This window comes from Gambusia affinis, linkage group LG09 (genome assembly GCF_019740435.1).
Source record: "Gambusia affinis linkage group LG09, SWU_Gaff_1.0, whole genome shotgun sequence".
NCBI classification, from domain to species: domain Eukaryota; kingdom Metazoa; phylum Chordata; class Actinopteri; order Cyprinodontiformes; family Poeciliidae; genus Gambusia; species Gambusia affinis.
Genome location: NC_057876.1, coordinates 27,285,859 through 27,308,734, shown reverse-complemented (window position 1 = coordinate 27,308,734; position 22,876 = coordinate 27,285,859). Strand labels below are relative to the sequence as shown.

The 22,876-nt window shown below is 36.7% G+C and overlaps 1 protein-coding gene across 2 annotated transcripts in view; it reads right to left on the bottom strand.

Moving 5' to 3' along the window:
- Positions 1-20,812, bottom strand: part of fstl5 (follistatin-like 5) — a 175,550-nt gene extending 154,738 nt beyond the window's left edge. For both annotated transcript variants that reach the window (XM_044126833.1, XM_044126834.1), the window contains exon 1: positions 20,304-20,812. The gene's annotated coding sequence lies outside the window, so the exon portion shown is untranslated. The remainder of the gene's footprint in view (positions 1-20,303) is intronic.
- Between the last annotated feature and the right edge of the window lie 2,064 nt (positions 20,813-22,876).

Below are 22,876 nucleotides of genomic sequence, written 5' to 3'. Positions count from 1 at the left end.
CTCGTTCAGTGTGGTATCTTGATTTGCAGTGTTACAGAGTTTCTGTTGTATCGCGCTCTCACAGTGTGACATGTTCAAGCCTGTATGGGTTTTGAAATCCCATGTGCTGGACTCATCAGGCTATTTCAACAACAACAGTTCCCAACTCTTTCATGTGAAGAAGTCAACACTGAAGTTGAACCAAAGCTGAAATGGTCTTCACCAGCTGCCGAATCAGATGCAGCAAATCAAAAATCAGAAACAAAACTTCTCTTGCTATTAAGAAACACCTAATTTTAAATGAAGTTATTTATGTATTCAATCTAAATCAGCCAACTGTGGCTCTCCATTAAGAAAGTACATTTTTCATTGTAACAGGATCAAAATTCTATTCCAAGATTTTTATCCCAGTTTTCAATACACTTAATGTACATCTATGAGTACTGGTAATATAGATTATACAAATGTCCAATACTCACTAAACTGTTATTTCTGCGTCTTTTATATTGGCCAAACTTCTGCTGTTCAATATATCACAAATTTATCATCAGCTCAAAATTGCTACATGCAATATAATGAACCCTGTCAATTCATGGTTCAATGTTCACAGATTCAATGATTCGTGGATTTTTCTGTGGAATGTGAATCCAAATCATTTATAAAAAAAATCTTCCTAAAGAGGGTATCCAAAATATTAGAAAGAAAATGCAGCTTGTAAAACTGGATGCAATGCTGCTTGACACACAACTGGCTGGCATTAGCAAAGCAGCCAATCCAGGAGCTCCATTCCTTTTCTCTGCACTGATTAGCTCAACCACCAACAGCAGAGATTAGATGTTAACTTCTGTGGTAAGACTGTATGCATTAGTTAATGTTAAGGTATATTTGGTGTTTGAACTATTAAAATAGGTAGTTATTATTATAAATTATAGTAATAAATTAGAAAAGGATTTAAGTGCTTTCAGGCTCTTTGTCCCTATAATATTTGGTGACACTTGTTTAATGCAGCCTTAAAAATTTTAGAAGATAAGCACTTAGTAAACTCAATAAGTTTTACTAAGTTGTTTCAAGACTAAAGCAGCAGACGTCAACCAGAAGCAACTTTCTCGGAGAAATTTTGTTATCGAAATGGATAAGAAATGCCTTATTTTCTGCAGCCCTGATCCAAACACCTCTTTTTCACTCTTTTAATTCACATCCTTAAATTTGTCAAAATAAGACAAAAAATTGCAACCTCTCACAAAGCATAACAATAATAGAAACAATGAAATATTTTAACACTTTGAGAGAAAAAGAACACCAAAACAATTGTCAGGGTTGCCTCATGATACTAGGTTCCTTTCTCATTTCAGTACTACATGTCCAGTCTACACACACTCTGCCTCCTTTGCAAGTCAAATGAATCTCTCAGTTCTTCCTTATGGGGTCGGCGTTTGCTCAGTTTAGTTAGAAAGGCCTCCTGAACCTTTGCCAGATAACTTTAGATTCTCCCTGTTTTTCTTCTCCATCCTGAACCTTTGCACAACCAAAATGATAGCATCACCACACTCTTGTTATAGACAAATGCTGAGCTTTTGTTTTATGGCAGCATTTCTTCTCTGGCCTTTGTGTTTCCAGCTTTGCAGACTGCAGTAAAGCATGAGTCTACAGTAGTGCTGATCTCCCCTCTTTGTTTTGGCTACAGCCTGGGAGCAACACAATCACTGTTGTAGAAATTTACCACTGTGCTGCCAGAGATCACTTGCCTATTAAATTTTCTGGCACCCGCCGTTACATTCTTCTTCTTTGACATTGTGTTGATGAAGTTTCTGTGCTTATGCACTGTTTCATCTGCACAGACGCAGTAACTGTCACCACTCATGATAACTGCCCAGTCCCTATGTTTATTACAAGCTGCTCCAGCAGCTGGAAGCATAAAATGCATTTTCCTGACCAGCTAAGGATGTTTTTTTTCTTGAAGAATTATACAATAAAGCGTGTGATTAGAGCAACAAATGTTTCAGCTGACCCAAATTGAATCATGCAAAACAAATATCAGCAATATCAACAAGAGGGAAATTTTGTTTTCTTCAAGAACATAATGAGGTAAAACAAACTGATTTGTAAATTAACTGTTTAGTTTATTTATTTCACTTCTTCCATTCCCACTCGAATAATTTCACTAAGCACTGTAATGTTTAATAGTAAAAACAAAAAAGGAAGACCATCTAGTGTAAATGCATTTAACTGATAAAGAAAAAAAAATCATAGGTTGCTTCATTTTGTTTACATGATTAATTGAAATATAAATGAACACTAGGGAATGTTTTCTGTTTTTATTGTAATAAAAGCTGTGCAATGCTAATTAGTTCACAAATGGCTTCAAAAGGAAGAAATAATTAGAGCATTTCCCTCTGCACATATAATTTTACAGATCCTAATTGTTTCTCTAGAAGTTCAAAACACATAAATACAAATGTGCGGCAAAAACCTTCAGCGCCAAAGGTAATCATTTCCCTCTCTGCTAATGCAGTCTTAGAATTTGGTAAAGCCGCCTTAATAAGCACATCCATGTTCTCTAAAGTCGGATTATGACATCACTACTGTATTAAAACGTAACTCACTTTTGAATTTGAAATTCTGACATGACTTCTCATCTGCACCACCTTGTCTCAGAGAGACACAGTGACAAGAACAGTCATGTCACACATCCAAAGTTGGGCGGTTCGATGCCACCCACTGACAAAACCATCATTGTGTAATTACCCACCATTCATTTGAAATGACATGCTGACAGATGTTTTGGAGTGACGGTGTACAGCATCTTCTTTTGCAGCGTGAGCACTTCCTCTGCAGCTTCCCAGCTGTGCAGGCAGCTGTATCTGCTGACAGCTAACATGGTTTCTGCTTTGTGTGCAACCTTTCATTTACATGTGATTTACATATTCAGGAGATATTTGTTTTTTTTTACATTTAGCTTATTTTTCTGCAATATGAGACCTCCTGGTAGTGCTGGTGTCACTAACATTTTTAGACTGTTTATGAATGAAAACTTCTGATCAGTGAGTTGATTTTTTGGTTTGCTTTGCAGGGATAGGTTGGTTTAATGACTGTTTCACAGACTCATCATTAGAGCACATTTAAAATAGCAACAATTATCTCATTAACATATTGTGTTAAAATATATACATTTTGACCTGCTCAGTCTTATTTAAAGCCCACAGTTTCTGTCCACAATATCTCCTCTGCAAAACTGTTTTCAATCAGAGTTTAGGTCCCTTAAGGTATCTGGACTGTTGATTCTATTCTATTCTATTCTATTCTATTCTATTCTATTCTATTCTATACTATTCTATTCTATCCACAAACTGCCTGTGGAGGTCTGGATCCCATCTATATAGGATTGTCGGAAAGAGTAGGAGCTTCTTAAAGATACAGAGGTAAAATTTCCAGGTATGAAATTATGAAGTCAAAATTTCTTTAAGTTATGTTTGATATATACATCATTCTAAAATTATAACACACAGTCAAGTAACATAGTTACCATAACATAGTTACTTGACTGTGCATAACTTTGTCCCTTCAAAAAAATTCACAAAAAGTTTACAAAAATATAATTATTCTGGTATTTAACAAATAAAAGTAGTTTTGATTGTTTCAACTGACTGAACAGGTAAGGTTTAGTCTGATGTAAAGTCAGAAGGTGAGAAAATAAAAGGTTATGTGTCTTTTTATGCTGTATCTGTAAATAACTGGTTTCAGCTGCAGATTAAACCCAAACCTGCCATTGCTTAATGATTTCTCACATTCTGGACCAAGTCCAAGTAGGAAGCAGTTGAGCTCCTATAATCACCATAATCTATCAAATATGACCATGTATGCTAATGGACTAATTCATTAAGATAATTAATGTTTTAATCTGTCTAATTTTACAAAACTGTTTGACTCTTTATAATTAAGTCATCTCCACATATTGTTAGAGGGATATGGATTAAATATTTACATTATGCAAATATATTCATTTATGTGCACTAAAATGTAACCACACCGTAGAACAATCTGCATTAAGAGTATAAATAATGACAGAGCACTCCATAACATCACTGTGCAAACATTTGGTAACAGTATGCGAATGTTTGATGAAGTGTGGAAGGCCTTGGGGCATTATTATTAGACGTCCAGAAAAACATCATATAAAAACATCTCCTATTTATATATTTCTGGACCTCTTTGTTAGCGGTGTGATGTGATGATGAGCAGCAAGAGACAACATATTTCTCAAAATGTAGGGCAAAGCATTTACTATAGACAACACAAATTCAATTCAAAGATACTTTAGGGAAATTAAAAGGGAAAGTTAATTAAATAATATACAATATTGTGCACATATAGAGAGTACTGTATTGTACCAATGATCACTTGCTGGTTAACATTTAGCCAGGGATATATCCTTTTAAACAGATTTAAAGACTTTATTGTATAATTTAAGACAACACTTTTATGAAAATCAACTTCTCATTTTGAAGTCAAATACATTGTCAATGCAAATGTCTGTTGTCTTTGTTTTTTGGTGATCAAAGTGTTGTGGCAAGTGATTTATCAGCAATCTCCACCCACTCTGCATCCAGCTTAGCGGGTCGAGTGGGGGATGGATCAGAGCCACTGGTTCTTGGATAAATACTGTGGGCTAAAGATGGACATTAGATGTGTAGGATGAAGGATTATTTAACTTTAACATGCACACCAGGCGCAGTGAGAATCAACAACTGAAACTCGACACAAGGAGAAAATATCTGATGGCCAGAGTTCTGTTAAATAAAATGAATTTACAGCAATGTGTCATAATGTGTCATTCATAAAAAACTGTTTTTATTTTAATATACAGTATAGACCAAAGTTTGGACGCAACTGTGAGTCCAAACTTTGGTCTGTACTTTATATATATATATATATATAGATATATATATATATATATATATATATATATATATATATATATATATATATATACCAAACCTCTAATATGTTTAAAGTTTCAAGTTAAGTTTTAAATGATGTATGCTTTTGTGTGATTTTTACTTTTACGGTTTAATTAGTTTTAGAAAGATTTAGAGTAAATGTTTATATTATTTCATTATTTATTGTCCTAATCATAAGTCCATGCATTTTTAAAAGATGCTACATAGATGCAAATTTCTTATATACAGTAATTTTTAAATTACACTACAGGATTCTTGTTCTTATGTTGTAAATTTTCCCCCACTCTCTTTATCTTGTTTTTCTTGTTTTATATTTCTTACCTTAGTTTAAATGTGTTTGCCTTGATTAACCTCGCGACTGGTAGACCTGAATTTTCCCACAGTGAGACGATAAAGGATATTTTTATTCTATTGTATTCACATATGAGGGCCACAGCTGCCATATTCATAGGTTTTAGGTTGTTTTAAACAAATTTTCAACAACTGATTTATGAATGGATATGATATATATCCATTTCGCAAATGGCTAAATGGCTAAAAGCCAAGGTTTATTCATTTAATAAACATACCATAAATATTCTCAGATTTAATGATTTCAACATAAAAAGTTTTTTTTCTGAACCAGCAGTAGTGCAAAATAAAATTTCAGACATTTCACATCACAAAGCCCCGTACTAAGACATAATCAGACGTTAGAGGTTTGAACCAGTATAGAAGTAAAATGCCACACTTATCGTTGACTGCACAAGTTATTATGGCAATTCCTGGAAATAATTTTTCTTCTGATGTACCATTGATTCAACTGTATCAGAATGAAAAGGAAAATGTCTAAAGCTAAAAAAAAACTTTAAAAAAATCTCTGTAATTGTGATAAAATGCACACTTTGACGACGCTTCATAACTTGGCGAGGTGCTGTGAACCCACTCACAGTGGGCTGCTCAATGAGTAGTCAATAAAACTGCTTGTTGAGGGCGGCTCTCATGTGTGATTCTGTGTTATGAGGCGTGCTGCTAATTTCATGCTCACTGAACCCCAACTTAAAAAGTTTACTTTGAGGCTCTGACAGCGTTCACCTGATAGACAACCAATCCAATTAGTAAACAATCTTCACCTGTTGTGTGTTTCACTGCATAAAATTCAGATAATTTAACAGGTGAAGACAATAAAGTTAGAGATCTGTTTACTAAGTGAGTTTATGATCCCTTAGTAATTAAATTAGCGTTTAAAGTAGTTCTATAACCCTTTACAGGCCAATGTTTTAATTTAGGCAGTTCTTCAAATTTTTCATTTTGAATTAGTTGTCTATTTGTGTACTTGTTATCAGAGTCATACTATAGTACTTACAGTAGACAATAAAATGTCTTAAACATTCCTCTCTCTCAGACTTTAGTTGCATAAATTTTGGAAGTGTGGCCAACATGAACTGAATGGCTTCTTTCATTGCCTCCCTGCCATTACCAAATTACAACAGCGCAGAAAACCGATGTCACAACTTCTCCTTCTGATTGACCCGGTTGAAATTCTGCCTGAGAAGTCAAGCTCAATGGGAGAAATCCCAGATGGAGCACCAAGGGGAGATGAGAATGAAGCAGAGCTGCGTAGGAAGGCAATAGCCAGGTTAGACGATTGTTAAAACACAACACTTTTATCTTAAGCTTCAACATGTAAAGTTAACAAACTGTAAATGAAACATAAGGCACTTCTGCTACATATTATTGTTTTAGTACATAATGATACAGCATTATTATGTTTTTGACTTTTATGATGTATTTAAATGGCCATTAGGGATTTAACGATGTTTAAACTGTCCATCAATTAACTCTTTTCCCACATTTACAAGCCTCTGAGTTCTCTGGCATACTAAAGCTTTGATGCAGCCACCCGCGGTTGACAGCTTTCCCTCTGACCCCTTGAGAAAACTACCACTCAGATATTCACGAGTCATTTGGCTCCAAATGAAAGCCGATTGCAGCAGTGCATCCCTCCACAGGACAGATAAAGTAGGAGATGGGCCCTTGTGTAAAATTGCTGGCTGCATGTTGTGATGACATAATGCATCATCCCCATATCTACTTTATGAGACCATTATCTATTTCATTCAGACCTAATTCAAATATATAAAATTTGATAATGCAGAGCTTTGAGTCTGTGCAGGTGCTTTGTGTCTCCCCAATAAATCCTCTGAACAGAACAGTTATATTTCACCATGATGAAAGAATGTCACAAATTCTCACAGGGAGTCTTTGCTGCATGTGTGAATACAAGGTACCAATCCAGTGTGGGACATAATATTTTTAAACTTCCATTTCTGCCAATCATCTGTTTTCATATCCAAACTTCTAATTAACTTTCAATACACTCAGCCTGCCAAACAAACAAGGGGTCAACGAAACAAATCATGGTCTGCATGTCACGAATATTCAGTGATCGTGAGAATATTTGCGCCTGGAGAGAAAGAAATGGAGGATGAGAAAGTTATATTTCTCTGCCTTGATAGGGACTGCAGAGCCTGAAAGTTAAATCACTTTCAAAAGTTAATCTGGTATAAATCCTGGCAGGCGGGCTAAATCTAAGTGGAGAAACCTCTGAAATCAAACATGGATTTTAAATGATTCTCACAGACAGCAGGTGCCTTAAATGGATTCAGCAAACTACCGTTACACCACAACCTTTGTACACCTTATAAGACTCTGCACAGTAAACTTTTGGTAGACAACAAAACAGCTAAAACTGAGAAGGAAAAGGTTTTGAAAACAACAACAAGCTTGCAATGGTAACTAAAGTTCAGCTGGTCAATGCTTGAGTGATTCTACATCTTCTATGTTTTCCTGATTTAGCAGCCTGCTTCGTTCTGAGCTCGACGCCAGATGTTTAGTTTTATGGACCAAGAGCTTTCAGTGATCAGTGAGACTCACTCAGGGATCTGACAAGCATCTTTGGGATTATCAGACAGCTTGTGGTATGTTCAGTCTGGGAGGAGAAGGAAGTTAACCCAACATGAATACATGAAGTATCATCAATGAAGAAATTACCTATTAGTTATTTTTTACTTATTTATTTTCTGTTTCTTAACTTGCTTTATTATTGTCTTAAATCATTTTAAAAAATCAAGTTAGTAGTCATGTAAAAAATCATCAGTATCTGCAGATTTGCATACTTAGGATGTTATTTTTTTTTTAATCTATAATCTCTTGTCTTGAAATGAAGTACTCTGATTGGTTGATACTAATACAAAAAGGTAAACAAACAGTCCATTTACTATAAACTTGCATACCTATATAGTTAGTACTTACTTATACAAACTACATTTGTGTATTTACTGAACCAATTATTCACTAACTCACTTATACTTATTATTTATTAATTTACCTGATAGTGTTCTTGCTTACTTATCTACTAACCAGTTTATTTATTTACATACCTATTTAATAATCTTATGCACGTTCTTTATTTTATTTTTTTTACTCTTTTATTTTACTTATTCATTAGCTTATTTATTTACTCAACTGTATATTTACTCAGCCCCTTAGAGACCACCAGGAAGCTTCGGACTTTGAAGAACTGTTCAGCTCAGTTCACCTCAAGTTCAATACATCAAAAGTCCAAGTACTTCCAGTTTCAGCTGCCTGATATTTTAACTATATACACATGGACAAATATTTTTCCACAGCGATGTGTCTAAGTCAGTACTATGGCTTCCATTAATGTTTGTTAAAAACAAATGTTTTTATCTACGCTGATGTTCCAGTTGTTATTGTTTTGTGTGAATAGTCTGTTGCTGGTTTCTAAGCACAAATATACATTGTTTTTATACATAATGTTCTTTTAATAGTCCTGTTCAGGTGCACATTTCTTTGGATCTAATTATGCTATTTTTAATAACTGTAGAGTATTTTTTTCTCCTATTTAAATGTGTTGTTAATGTATTCTTACTGTTCAGGCTCTTATTCTTATTTTTTTCTGTTTATTGGTAACTTGCTGCTGTACACCTGAAAATCCCCACAGTGGGAAATTATCAGGATATTCTATTCTAACTTAAGACTAGAGTTTTCTGAGTGTTGAAAACCTTCTGTAGTCCCTTCAGGTTTATTTATGGTTCTGTCCTTAAACAAAGAAGTCAAGAGAAAAGGAAATAGACATAACACAGGATTATATACAAAATACTTAAGTGTTGGTAGTTATTTAATTTCTTCATTGATATAGTTAAAAAATAAATAGAATATGAATTTACTGCTTAACTTAAATTTACTATTTGTACTACTTGGTTATTTACAAACAGAATTATTTAGCAGTTTACTTATTTTTAACTTAATTACATTATATGAATCTTATTTACTTACTTACTGAAAGTTTACTGATTTATTTACATGATATTTTAGCTTCCTAAGGTCATTTAATTTTTTTAACTGTCTTACTTAAAAGAACCACACAGTTAATCGTTTTGTTTTATATTTTAATGTGTATGTCTACCTAATTTAGTTATTTATTTACTTACATTGTTATTTACTTATTAACTATATTTACTAAGTTAGTTATTAATGAACTTGTTAATTTATTTTTCTTGTTTAATTATTAGGCTACTTGTTAGTATTTTGTAACTTCCATAAACTATTTATTTATTTAGTATTTTGTTTTCCCATTTACTTTCTCTCTAATAAACTCATTTATTTTCTTACTTGCTTTTTTTTGTAGAATTGCTGACTTTTGGTTGGCATTGAAATCCTGTCTCCCATATGCCTTTCTGGCAACTATTTTGTGTTGATCCCAGAGAGAAACACAAACTCTTTTTAGCATCCAAATGACTTTGATCTTCTCAAACATGAGGGCAGGGCCAACCAAGACTGTCTCACCAAATCATGCCAGGTTTTATTTTCTATGTTTGATTTTAAAAATAAAAACATGATTGTCTGCCACTTCACGGGAATTTTAGCTGAGGTTGAAGAAGCCATGTTATTCTCAGGGGTTTTGATGGATTTCGTTTATCTTTTAGATGTCATAATGTGTTTTGCTTTGCTGTAAAAGAACATTGTAGATTTTTTTTCTCTTTCTTTTCTATTTGAATTAGCCTTTCAATTCTATACATGACATGAAATTACAACATAGTGGCTTTTACTTTTGCAGTTCCAAACCAATTGGTAAACAGAAGCCTGAAACTAAAAATAAGTCATTCAGAAGAGTTCAGAGGTCATGTCTTCTCTGGTAGTGATTAAATCCCTCTGGCATGTATTTGGCTTTTATAACTTTGACACATAAAGGCTTTAGAAAATCAGATTGCCTTACAGCTTGGAGGCAATTTAGAACCAGAAGCTACAATTGATTTTAATTTGTGCATCAAATTTTTGAATAAAAACAAACATAATTTCATCTCTTTCAGCCTTCTGTTGGCACTTGTGACAAGTCTTTTTCAGAGTATAATCATATGTGTTTGATCCACCAGGGCAGCCTTTTAACTAACACTAGATAGATCACTGCATGCGCCCAAACCCCAGCCGCCAGTTTGTACTGCATGAAAATGTGAACTAATTCATCCTTAGAGTGTGTGCATTATTCATGAAAAAAGCGCCCAGTGAGAAAATGAAGGGATTCTAATATGTCTTTTGTCATGGGCAGGACTCATGTCTGGTTTGGCTCGAAATCTGAGAATCCTAAACAGCCCACTGTGCTCTATCAGCTCCAGCTGCACCTCCAAACACATCCAAAACATCCAATTATTAATAATTTAGAGAAGGACCAAGATGTACCTCTTCACACAGAAAACATTTACTTTCAGAGTGTCAAAGCTTTGAGTAGGACGTGGCATTGCATGGTCAACACTGCAGTCATTTAAAATAGCTGATGCCTCTAAGAGGCAGAGGTAGGATGGGCCTTCACTTCTCTTTTATAGATTTTTAATTTATTGACCATTTCCAATGTCAGTAGTTGCAGGATGTCGGTGCAACGCTGCTGAACGAGACCTGGCAGAGGCTCACGGCTCTCACATTGTTAACAATCATTACATAATCAGCAGGAGGTGAATGACTGCACTGTGCCTAAAGCAATGCCAACACACTTGGCGGCAGCAGTAGTGAACGATGAATTGCAACCTGTGATGCTATTAATTTGTGAAGCAGGGCCAGGCCACCCTGACACCTTCCCCTATCTTCTCCCTCCCTTAATGTTTCACTGCTAACAACCCTGAGAAGTCTGCAGCTCACAGATCAGTCTAGGACAAGCACTTCAAATAAACTTCATGTCTGTTTGTTTCTGGAGATCTCGACTGATTGAAACCTGCTTTCTTATGATGTCATTTACAAGTGTAGCAGCAGATGAGATCCAGGACAGTGTTCACTCAGTAGGGAAAACAACACAATCATTGGGAGTTCATTTAAATCCACGGGGGGGATTTGAACTGCTGATGGGTGGAATATTGTTGTTCTGGATATTATAGATCTACATGTTTGTGGAAACAGCAACTTTTGTACCCTTGCAGAAAATTGCTGAATGTCGTTTTTGTTGTTTTTCATGTGTTAACTGTAAGCCCAGATTGTGATGGACATCATTTTCATGTTTGTTCATTTCATTAATGTGACGACCTGCTGATGAATTAAACTGTTCTATAGGTTCATTTTGAATGATGACAGCAATTTGTATTTAACACAGTTGGAACTGATAGCATTGAATAACACCATGTATACAGTGTCTAAATTAAAAACATGATGCTGTTTCTCCTATCTCAGGAATATCAATGACGTTTAACTCCTTCAGTATTTCATGTTTTTTGCACTTTTAGACATTTTTACCAACTTTTTGAGGAATAAAATTGTGCAGTTTGCTCCAAAATGATTTCAGGATAATCAGTCTTCTCATAATGTGCATCATCCCCGATGTTTCCCACTTAAATTATTCTTCTTTTGTTCACCACAGGAGATATTTGACTCATTTTGAAGTTTCATAACAACCACAATTCAAATCAAATACTTTCTTGCTTTGATTTACTGAAATTTCTATTTATGTTTTAGATCTTATCTAGTTTTAGCAGTTACTCTCTGACTGAATAGATGTATTAACCTCTGCAGTTTAGCCTCAGTTGATTCATTTGGTCCTGTAAGCATGTTGTATGTTTTCACACATTAAATGAAACAGCTTGACTCCCGATTGTAAAAATAAAATGACCTAAATGTATTTTGCACATCAACACATTCAGAAAAACTGTATTTATTTATTTTTTAAAAATATATTTCTTTCTCCAGAAGTTACAGTTACAGCATTGTGCTGTTCTGGGACCCCTTTGCCCTTTCATGAGCTTGTATGAAAAGCTTAAAGCAGGAAAATCAGCAGCAAGGATCCCAGAGAGCATAGCAGGGCAGACATCAGTGACAAGCATGTCATTGATTTAGTCGCATACATGATGAAAAGGAAGAGCTGACTGGCAAAGAGACTCACATAGAAGGGAAGACAGGTTGACAGGCTAAGACAGCCTACATTGGATGTCCTGTTGGTAATTTTCCAATTGGACACCTAGAATTGGCTGAGTCGTCAGCAGCCGTGGCAGGTACAGAGATCAGCTGACCCATGAGATGACAAAAAGCAAAGCATAACTCTCCTAAACTAGAACTGAAAGAACCATAAAACAAGAAAAGAATGAAGAATCCTCCAGTTTATTGTCACTGTTCAATACACACAAATACCAAACACTAAAATGTTTGTGCAGAATACAAATAAAATTCATAATTTTTTCTGTATGTCAACACTGGAATACCCCAAATGAGCAACAAGCTGAGTAACAGATTGCTAACGCTGTAGCAAACAGGCTCTCTGGCAGCAGTTTCGCTAAGACATGATTCACATTTAATGCGTTCAAATTCAAAAATATTTTATAGATCTCAAAGAGAAATTATTAGACATATACTTATATAGCAGAACATAATTGAGATGCTCAGGCCAGTTTGTTGGTCAATCAAGCACAATAATACCATGATTACAAAAACTGAATATCCATAAAGCTTGTAAACAGGAGGAAGCACAAACTGCTCTAACATTTCCTGGCAGATGACTGCACTGAAAGTCAGAAAGCCCAAAGCTACAAATAATGTTGTTGCACCTCAAATAATCACTGACTTCAAACAACTCAGATTCTGTACCTCTTCACTGTTCCTCAAGACACTGGAACTTTGATTTTCCAGATGAAATGCAAAATTCACCTTCATATAAAAAGACTTTAGACCACTGAACAACAGTCCAATTCTTTTTCTCCCTTGCTTAGGTGAGACATTTCTACCAAGCTCTCTGTTATAGGAGTAAACTAAAACAAGGAATGTAATATCTGATATGTAATAATATCTGTGTGTGTTGGTTCTTGATATGCTGACTCCATCAAGGCTCCTTTGATGGAGTTAATGCACTTTGATTCACAATCATTTCAAAGCTGTTGATGTCCTTGTTACTGGTCCACCTTTTTCCAAGGGCACTTTATCCTTCCACTCAACTTTCTATGAATGTGCTCGGATGCAGCATCATGTGAACAACCAGCTTCTTTAGCAATGATCTTCTACAGCTTACCCTGATTGTATGCCCTACTGACCCAGACTGATAAATCATTTAGAGGCTTAGAGGTTTTGTTGGTGTTCTGAGTTAATTATCTGCTTAGGATCATGAATTTACAATAATGAACTTTTTTATACAGTAATGCAGCTAGAAATCCTTTCTTTCCCATTCTGTTACTTTGATGATTATATAATTTGCTTTCTGCGCTGACAAGCAGTTAAACATACTTCCTGGATAAAGTGACCAGTGTGGTACTTTTGGTCTGATTCAACAATTAGTCGTTTTAACAGATGTTTCAAATGTTGCAGTTTTTCTCGTCCAATCTTGGATTTGATCTCATGTCACTTTAAAAGTTTCCTCATGGTCCTAAGCTCTAAAACATTTTGCAATGATTTGAAGCCTATTTACCACCAGTGTCCTCCACAGGATTAAACCAGAGACCTCAGCCGGCTCGCCCTCACCCTTACGGTTTGTGCTACTTCCATTATCCTCACACCATCTGCCATCAAGCTCTGCTGCTTCAGTATTTCATCCAGCCTTGAATGTTAACAGGAACCACAAAACCCCCGTTGTGCAGGACTGTATGAAAAGTCTGGTGGCAATCACAATTTAACAATAAACTTGTAGGTCTATCAAGACGTGGAAAGAGTTGGTCACGCCTCACAAATCTAAAGCTGTTTGTACTGTAAGCTTCATATTGATTCTTTCAGCTACAAAAAGAAATTTGAGCCAGACGAAACATAACTAGTTTGATTCTGAATGCACAGAGCAGATATTCTTTAACATCATGGGGAAAATGGTGATGAAAAGTGGAAACTTTTTGTTTCTATTTGCATCATTTGAAGCATCATTGAAATTCTTTGAAAGAAAAAAAAAGCTCTGTAAAGCACAGGGGAAGAAAAAAAAGAAATTTTTCACATCAAACAAGCTTCTGCAATTGAGGAGAAAAGAATGTCAGTGTCTTCTAAACGTGGTGGCAGAATAACACACCTCAAAGTTTTGGGGTCTACTGCACAATAAAAATCCCTCGCACTGAGGGAGGAAACAACAAAGACAAACATGGAGACACAGCAGAAGGTAGAGGGAAACTAAGAGAGTGAGGAGGGAGATGAAGAAGAAAGAAAGAGGTGTTACAAGTGTCACTGTTGAAGTGGGATAGAGTACGTGATAAAGCAGAAAACAAACAACAAGCTTGTCAAAATATGTACGGGAAATATTTGAAATCATAATCTTAAAAATAATATTTGGTTTCATTTACCTGTTTTCTAAGTAGAATTTTTTTTATTTCTGAAAATTAGTTCAATTTTGTACAAAAAGTTGATTCCTTAAGCTTATAAGACAGCTAAAACATTAAAGATCCACTTCACTAAAGAGGGACGATGACGGTTCTGGAGGAAGGGGTTTGTCCTGTAACCAGTCTCTGTCTCAGTCACTGTGTCTCTGAGTGAGACTTTATACCCACCTTAATAGAGGTAGTCAGAGCAACCAGTGTTGCCAACTGAAAAGCAACCTAAAAAGCAACCTGCAGAGTATCTCACCACCATCATTGTGAATGAGTGAATGAATGTCGTGTAAAGTGATTTGGAGTTCTCTGGACTAGACAAAGCCCTATACAAGTAAGGGACATTTGTTTTGTTGATGAAACTGTGGCCAAGACCCTGAAGACCCCCAAAACATTTAAGACTCCCAAGGAGCCCAAGGAGAAGAGAACCAAGAGCACCACACCCAAGGCCAAGACTCCCAAGAAAAGCAGCAGTAAAAAGGTGGAATCAGAGGGCGGGGCCAGTGTTGCTAAGAAGAACACCAAGAGGAAGAGAGAGTTGTCAGTCTGTGACGATGTGGAGGCGAAGTCTCCACTGCCCTCTGCTCCTGAAGAGGAGGATGATGATCCTCCAAACAACAACAGGATCTGACTGAGGCTGAAGGGCCTGTTGTGGAGAAGATCATGGGTATGCGCAGCACCAAGAAGAAACTGGAGCCGGGTGAGGAAGTGGAGGTGGAGGAGTTCTACGTCAAGTTCAAGGGCTTTTTTATACCTGCACTGTTGCTGGTCGGAGCTGGAATGTGGAAAATTGAGCTTACTCTCAAGAATCAAGAATAATATTAAAATATGTCAGTATAAAAACCATGAGATCTGAATGTGCTTGAAAAGTTCAGCTTCTATTCAAAATTTTATATTGACTGTGGAAACAGATATAAAAAGTCACAAACAATAAGCTACATAGAAAGAAACTCAACACACCAATACAATAAAAAAATCTTGATGGTACCTTAATCACATACTGAGACTCTAACAGTCAAAATTAACTCTGGTCAGGTATTAATTCTGACATGCAGCTCATTGGTTTTATTGAGATTATAGTCACTGAATGTCACAATCTGTGTTTTTCTGTGTATTTATTTCGAGTTTCTGTCTCTGAGTCTCCCTGTTGTCCTGTTACCCCTTGATTGCTCCCTGGTGTGTCTCGTTTCCTTGATCACCCCCTGTGTATTAAAGCCCACCTGTGTTCCTCGTCGGGTCCTTGTCTGAGTTGGTGTCTAGTCAGCGTCATTTTCTGTCTAGCCTGTTGTTCTGTCCACCTGTTTATCCAGTTGCTACTGGCGTTGAGCCCTGGCCTCTGCTCAGTCGCGCTGCCTGGGATTTGTGAACTATGTTTCATCATTAAACATCTTCTTTTCGTTCCTACCAGGGTCTACAGCGTCTGCCTCACCGCCCACACCCGCACTTCATGACACTGAAATATAATGTTTAAGTTAAAAGTCTGCAAGGGCACCAGAACATATGACAAAAGGTTATAAAGTGTACATCTCTAGATGGCATCTTTCAGAAAAGAAAACAAGCCAGAAGGGGAACATCTCCAAATTCTTTCAGGGTGAATTGGTTCTATAGATGGTGTAAAAACTGCAGAATAAATGGACAGAAACACATTTTCGATGTGAAATAGATCAATCTCTCCAACTTGTCTTGGTTTTGAACTAAAACCCTTTTGGTTGCACAAAAGGACAAATACCAACATTCCAGAAAAGCATCCTTTTTAAACCTGTTTGCTCTCAAAGGTTGTCCATAAGCACATCACTCCCTGAACCAGCTCCAGTGTTCCATCACCCGAGATAAACTTTAATACCTTCAAATTTTCCCATTTTCACTGGTAGTGCATTTTATCACCAAAACCCACCGCATGCATGTAATATCATTGAATCTCCCCTACCCTTTCCATTACCTGTATTCTAGATGGGGTGCCTCCTCCCTTACGAAGAGCAATTTTTCCACTCAAATCTCAGAAATGCTTTGATCAGTTTCCCAGTTTTTTCTCTTCTTTTGGAGAAAAGAATTATTGACTCTGAATTCTTTCCTTCCCTGTGGTGATCAAATGGAAGGCATTGTAATGAAAAGCAGAGCAACTCCATTAACTCTGTACCTGCACGGCTGGCAGCACCTATTCCCTACCTGTTATTAAATGGCTTTATTGGATAAAAAAGACAGAGAGGAAAGACTTTTTCTGGTCTTTGTGCTTTTGAGAGAAGTGCTTTCCCAGTGGGAATTTTCTGAATCTGCTGCTTGGCTTTGTCATTGCCCTCTTGGTTTTGTGCATTACTCTAAATGTTGTCTTAGAGGCAAATATACCCATAATGTTTACAGAAGCACTATTCTTGCTCAGTTTTCTTCTACAAAACAACCTTTAGTACAATGCATGTTTAGTAAGGTACCAGTTATCAAATAGCCCTGTATATTATACATAATATATAACTTGTTCACTTCAAGTTGAGATTCAATTAGTGAGACAAGTCTCAAAACTGGAACTGCATATCCATCTATCCACCAGAGGAAATAGATTCTATCTGTTAGTTTCAAAGAGCTTTGACAGATAAAGTGAATGCATTGCTTGGATAAAGAGATTGAAGTTGGAAAGTGGCAGCCTGCAGATGGCTGAATGTTCGAATTCTATGCTTTCTGAAGCCTGCATATAATCTCCACAAGAACGTTAATTACTGTTTCATTTAGCCAGCAGATTGTCTGTGTTTGTTTATGGTGGGAATTGCACGGAACGTCTAGAGAGTAAAAGCTGTCTCTGAAAGGATTTCAAGTATTTATTGAGACATGTGGTCCTTTTCCTGGCCTTTTTCACAGATATGTTATTATAAATGAATAAAGTGTCCAAGCAGATCAACATTTCTCAGAAACAAGATGATTAAAACAGGGACGTTAGCCAGAGGGTAGAGTTTTGAAAAATGCAGCACAACGCAAAAATATTTAGACCCTTTGGTTTTTGTTACAATTTTTATGTTGAAACTTAATATGACAGACCAACACCAATAAGGAGAGCATAATTGTCCAGCAAATCAAAGGTTATGCATGTTTTACCAGACTTTTTTAGTCTGGATAGAGTAGTGTGCAGTTGTAGTCAGCTCCCTTGAGTCAATACTTTACACAACCAACTTTGGCTGCAATTAAAGCTTTTAGAGTACATCTAGAGACTGAAACCTTTCCTCATTCTTCGAAAAAATAGCTTCAGCTCAGATAGATTGGACGACTAACATCTGTGAACATTAATTCTCAAGTCTTGCTACAAATTCTCAATTTATTTCTTGACTTTGACTTAGCCACTTGACCACCCAAATTTGCTTTAATTTAAAGCAGTGCTATCTAAAGTCAGTCCTTTAAAGCTGCTATTATGTGTGGCTCTGGCTGCGCACACCTGAAATAAACTGTTTAACTGTATGGTCCTGCAGAACGTGATTACATGCTGAGGGCCTCATTAAACCTTCTGAATTAGGTGTGTTGGAGCAGGAACATGTCTCACCCATGCAGACACTCACCGCTGGCCCTTGGTGGCTGGTTTTGTACTGTCCTGATCTGAACCTTTCCAGTGCAGTTTTGACTTTACTGTCCTGCAGGAAGATGAATATTTGCTCTATTCTTAGGACATATGCAGCCTCCAACAGGTATGTTCAGGGATTTTACACACTCCGTCTTTCATTTTCTTTCTTGCTGATTGGAAACATTAACATGGGATGATGTGCTACCACCATGTTTTACAGAACTGAGGAGGTGATCAAGGTGATGTGCAAGTCCCCCTCAAAAATAATGTAATCTTATCTGACTGCAGCAGCTTTGTCCACATGTGTTTGCAATTCCTTGTCAATTCCTTCTTGTCCTCTTCCATAAAAGCAAGGTTTGTGGAAGGCATAAATTATAGTTGCCCTATCGACAGACTCTACCTATTGCGGTGCTGATATACTCTTATCTAATGTTGGCTGATGGAACAGTCCTCTGAGATGTTCAAAGGTTGGAATATTGCTCATAAGCCTAACTTTATCCCTGACCTGTCTGCTGTGCTCTTTGGTCTTCATGATTTTTGATCACTAATGTTCTCTACCAACTGACAGAACCTTCACAGAACCAGCTGTACTTATACTGCAATTAAATTAGACACAGGTGGATGCTTTACTAATTAAGTGACTTACAAAGGTTGTTTGTTGGACTAGATTTGGCTTAAAGGCATCAGAATAAAGGTAACTGAGTAGATATGCATGACACACTTTTCAGATATATGAAGAAAATATTGAAAACACATCTTTGCCTTCCACATTTTATTTTCTAGTACTTTGCATTAATTTATCACATAAAAACACCAAAAAAATTAAAAATTAAAAAATCAAGAATGATTGTGAGTGTGACAATGTGGACAGGTTCAAGGGGTGTGAATACTTTTGAGAGCTACTTTAATGTTCCTAAAAGCTTCATGTTGGAGACATTCAAACTGAAAGTATATATATGAAAAAGAAAATGGTAATGAACATTATCGGAGCACATAAGAGGGATTGAAAAGGCAAAGCTCTATCAGCAAGAGGACTTGACCATAAAAGAAATTCACAGACATGAAAAAATTATTTTAAATCCAAATAAAAGCATATAAAACTATTTAAAATTATATTTATCTTAAGTATTAGAACAGCTTGCATTGTGTGCATTCTGAAAATAATGGCATAGTGTTGTCTCAGACTTCTCTAGTAGTTCATGATGTTGTTCTGTCTCATGTGTGACTCTATCTAAGCCACATATTTCTAGAAATAGCTTTTACAATAGAACCCTCTTATTGGAGACCTAAGCTGTGAATCTAAGTCCTATCAATAGCTGAACTTAATCTGGTTTTATGGTGGCTTTAACTCCATCTGCTGAACCACTGAGGAGGTATATGCAACAACCGACCTCAAATGTATATAGCAAGGAACCAGACAACAGAATTCCCTGACCATCTCCGGCGCTGGGGTTTGTAATATAGAGCCAAATGAGTCCGGCGCAAATCTGAGGATAAAAAATAAAAGTATAATCCCTCCCCCGCTAACGGTGTCACTCAAGGATTAGCGTGCCAATGAGGAAAAAAATAACCCACTAAGTACCAAGTGGATAAATTAAAAGCAGTGGACAAAGTAGTGTGCCTCCAATCGTCTTCATCAACATTGATTGTGTTGGTATTGTGAAGTGACTTTGCCTCAGTGTGAGCTCTCCCTCCTCACAGAACAACAGCAACTCTGATCCCAACTTCAGATAGCCTCATATCAGCTGGTTAGAGGCTCCCGGACCTGGCGCCGGGTAAATTGAAATGGTTAAAGCACAAAGCGGCAGATTGGAAGATATAATATTTTCTGAGGCGAAGAGAGTGGCCTCCTGGATTATTGGGAAAGAGTCTCCGCGCCTCAGCGATGATGAGGGTTAAGCTCTGTATCTGATAGCGAGTCAGACAGTGTAGAAGAGACTTCTCACAGAGGGAGGTCTGACCGGATGGGGCTTAACAATTAGTCCTAATAAAACAAACACAAACGCTGGATTTAAGTCTTACCTGTGTGGACAGACGTATAATATCCAGAAAAAATAATCCAAACAGGAGTAGAAGTGAGTGGATCAAAGCAATACTTCTCAATAAAGTGGTAACCTGGAGCTCAGCCGCTCAAATCCACGGACACCATGGGATAATTTCCGGCGTGGAAAGAGCGAGGGACGTCCACGGGAGAAGTTTGTGCCAATGCGCAGCCGAAACAGATGGTGTTAATCCTTTCCAAAAATATAGTAAAGTAGAGCCAGCGCGAAGGGAGAGAAACGTGGTGGAGTTCAGCACCAAGGCGGAGTGGACAGCTCCGGCAGCGCAGAGATCTCACCTCGTCCGCTCTCGGATCTCGTGTGCGTCGCAGAAGTAGGAGTCACCAGCCCCAACCTCATCCGCTGGTGAAGTCCTGGCCAGATTTACATACAACCACCGGGGACGGGGGCGGGAGAGCAGTAGGGCGGGAGCCAATCACAAATATCCCGTAGTAGGCAGAGTAGGCAGCAAAGCGAGGACGGGCTGACAGAGGGAAAGTGGAGCGGTTCTGAAACAAGCGGGAGGAAGAGGAAAGAGTGAGTCTTTATGGGTGCCCCGCTCACTCACTCACTCACTCACTCACTCACTCACTCACTCACTCACTCACTCACTCACTCACTCACTCACTCACTCACTCACTCATACAGACATACACACACATGCATATACAGTATGAGCAGAGACACACACTCAGATTTAATGGCGAGTAAAAAGACGCTGTATCTCTAAATGATTTCACTCCATGTTAAAATTCCTAAATTCTGTATGACCTCCAAATGACAGAATATTCCTAAAACTATCCAAGTCCTCATAAATTTGTGTGTCTATTCATTTTCAGCTATTTTAATGCAGAAAAGACCTCCTGTTACAATGCAAAATAAATATAAAATGAGGTATTTTTTTGTTTTCCTAATGTACCTTAGAGCTGCTTGTATTGCCAAATTTTGTGTATTTGGCTACTGTACATTGGTAACTATTTATAATTAGTCACCTTCTCACTTTATTTACCAAAGAAGCTTGTAAATTTTATTATTCAGAAATAAAGTTAAATTTTCATATACAACTGCATGCCAGAAACCCAGCACCAAATTCTGCACCACTTATATACAGCTCCTAATGTTTTGCATAAAATCACACCTCATGCATCCTTTATGTATTAAAGTCAAAATGAAATCCGTACTTTTTCCCACTATTTCCAGTAATGTAAAATAATTAATAATTCTGAACTTCCATATGTCAAGAACTGAGAATAATTTTTAAGAATTTAAGAATTTTTTTTTTCTTGCCTTTAAATAAAATGAAAATAGCTTATTTACAAGGAAAACTATGTGGTAAACTGCTGTCTCTGGGTCGGAAATGTATTCTTATTAACTGGATCAATGATAAACCTCCTACTGTGGTACAGGGAAAGTTCCAGAATTATTCCCCATGAAAGAATTGCTTCTATCCTGGGAAGAAATGAGGATTTGTTTGTCTATGTTTGGTCTCCAAAACTTATTTGTTTGAGAAAGGATCCGTTGTGTCCCTCAGGCAATTAGGAGGTGAGAACAGAAGATGGGTGTTTGCTTTTGTTCTTCTTGAATTTGTGGGTGAATGGATAGTAAAAAGATTTGTTAATGAATTTATTTATTTTACTGACTGAAATCCATATATTGTATACATTCTCGAATCCAGCTCTCTCTGAACAGCCAGTTTCTGCTGGAGAAGTCAGCAGTCTTCATCATGAGAGGAGTTTGTTATAATGTCTCCTCACTAAAGATGGTATATACAACTTATAGGAAAAACTAAATATTGAGTTGTCATTAGCCTCAATCATCTAAACCAACTGATATAATTTATGAAAATGCTTTAGTCTGAGTCTAAATAAGAAAAGTGTCACTTTTTGAATTTATTAACTGAAACAAATTATTTCTGTGATGACATCTGGATTGATGTGTGATGCACATTTGGATTGATTTGAGGTGCATCTCAAATCTCAAAGAGGTGATTTGAGATGCAGCTCTTTGTCATTGATTTGAGATGACAAAGAGGTCATCAATTCACCTTGGTTGAAAGTGGATAAACAAGAAGACAGATGCTTGAAATGTGTTTACGTTTTCTTGACAGTTGACCTTTAATGGCAAAGAGTGACTGACCTCTGCCACAAACAGGACTGAAAGGTAGGTGGCATTTGATAATGCCACAACAAACAGAACTCCTGCATACAAAATCGTGAATTTTGATTATAACTTGGTATTCCTCCCCATCTTGTATCTTTGCTTCTCTTTGTTCTGGACCAGAAGTTTCCTCTAAAGTTGAACCAGAACTTCAGACAGTAATACAATGATCTTTTCTTTATCAACCCAAGGTCTGCAGCAAAGTTTTGCCTCATGGGGCTTTTGTAATATTTTCAATTGTCACTTCAAGCACAATATTTTGACATTTGTGACTTCAGCTATGGTATAACATTAGAATAAGTTAAAGGAATTTTCTTCTTTGACTCACCAAAAGCATGTCGGTGAAAACATTGAGTAACAAATGGGAAAAAAAACCCCAATAAAAACAGCAGAAATTAG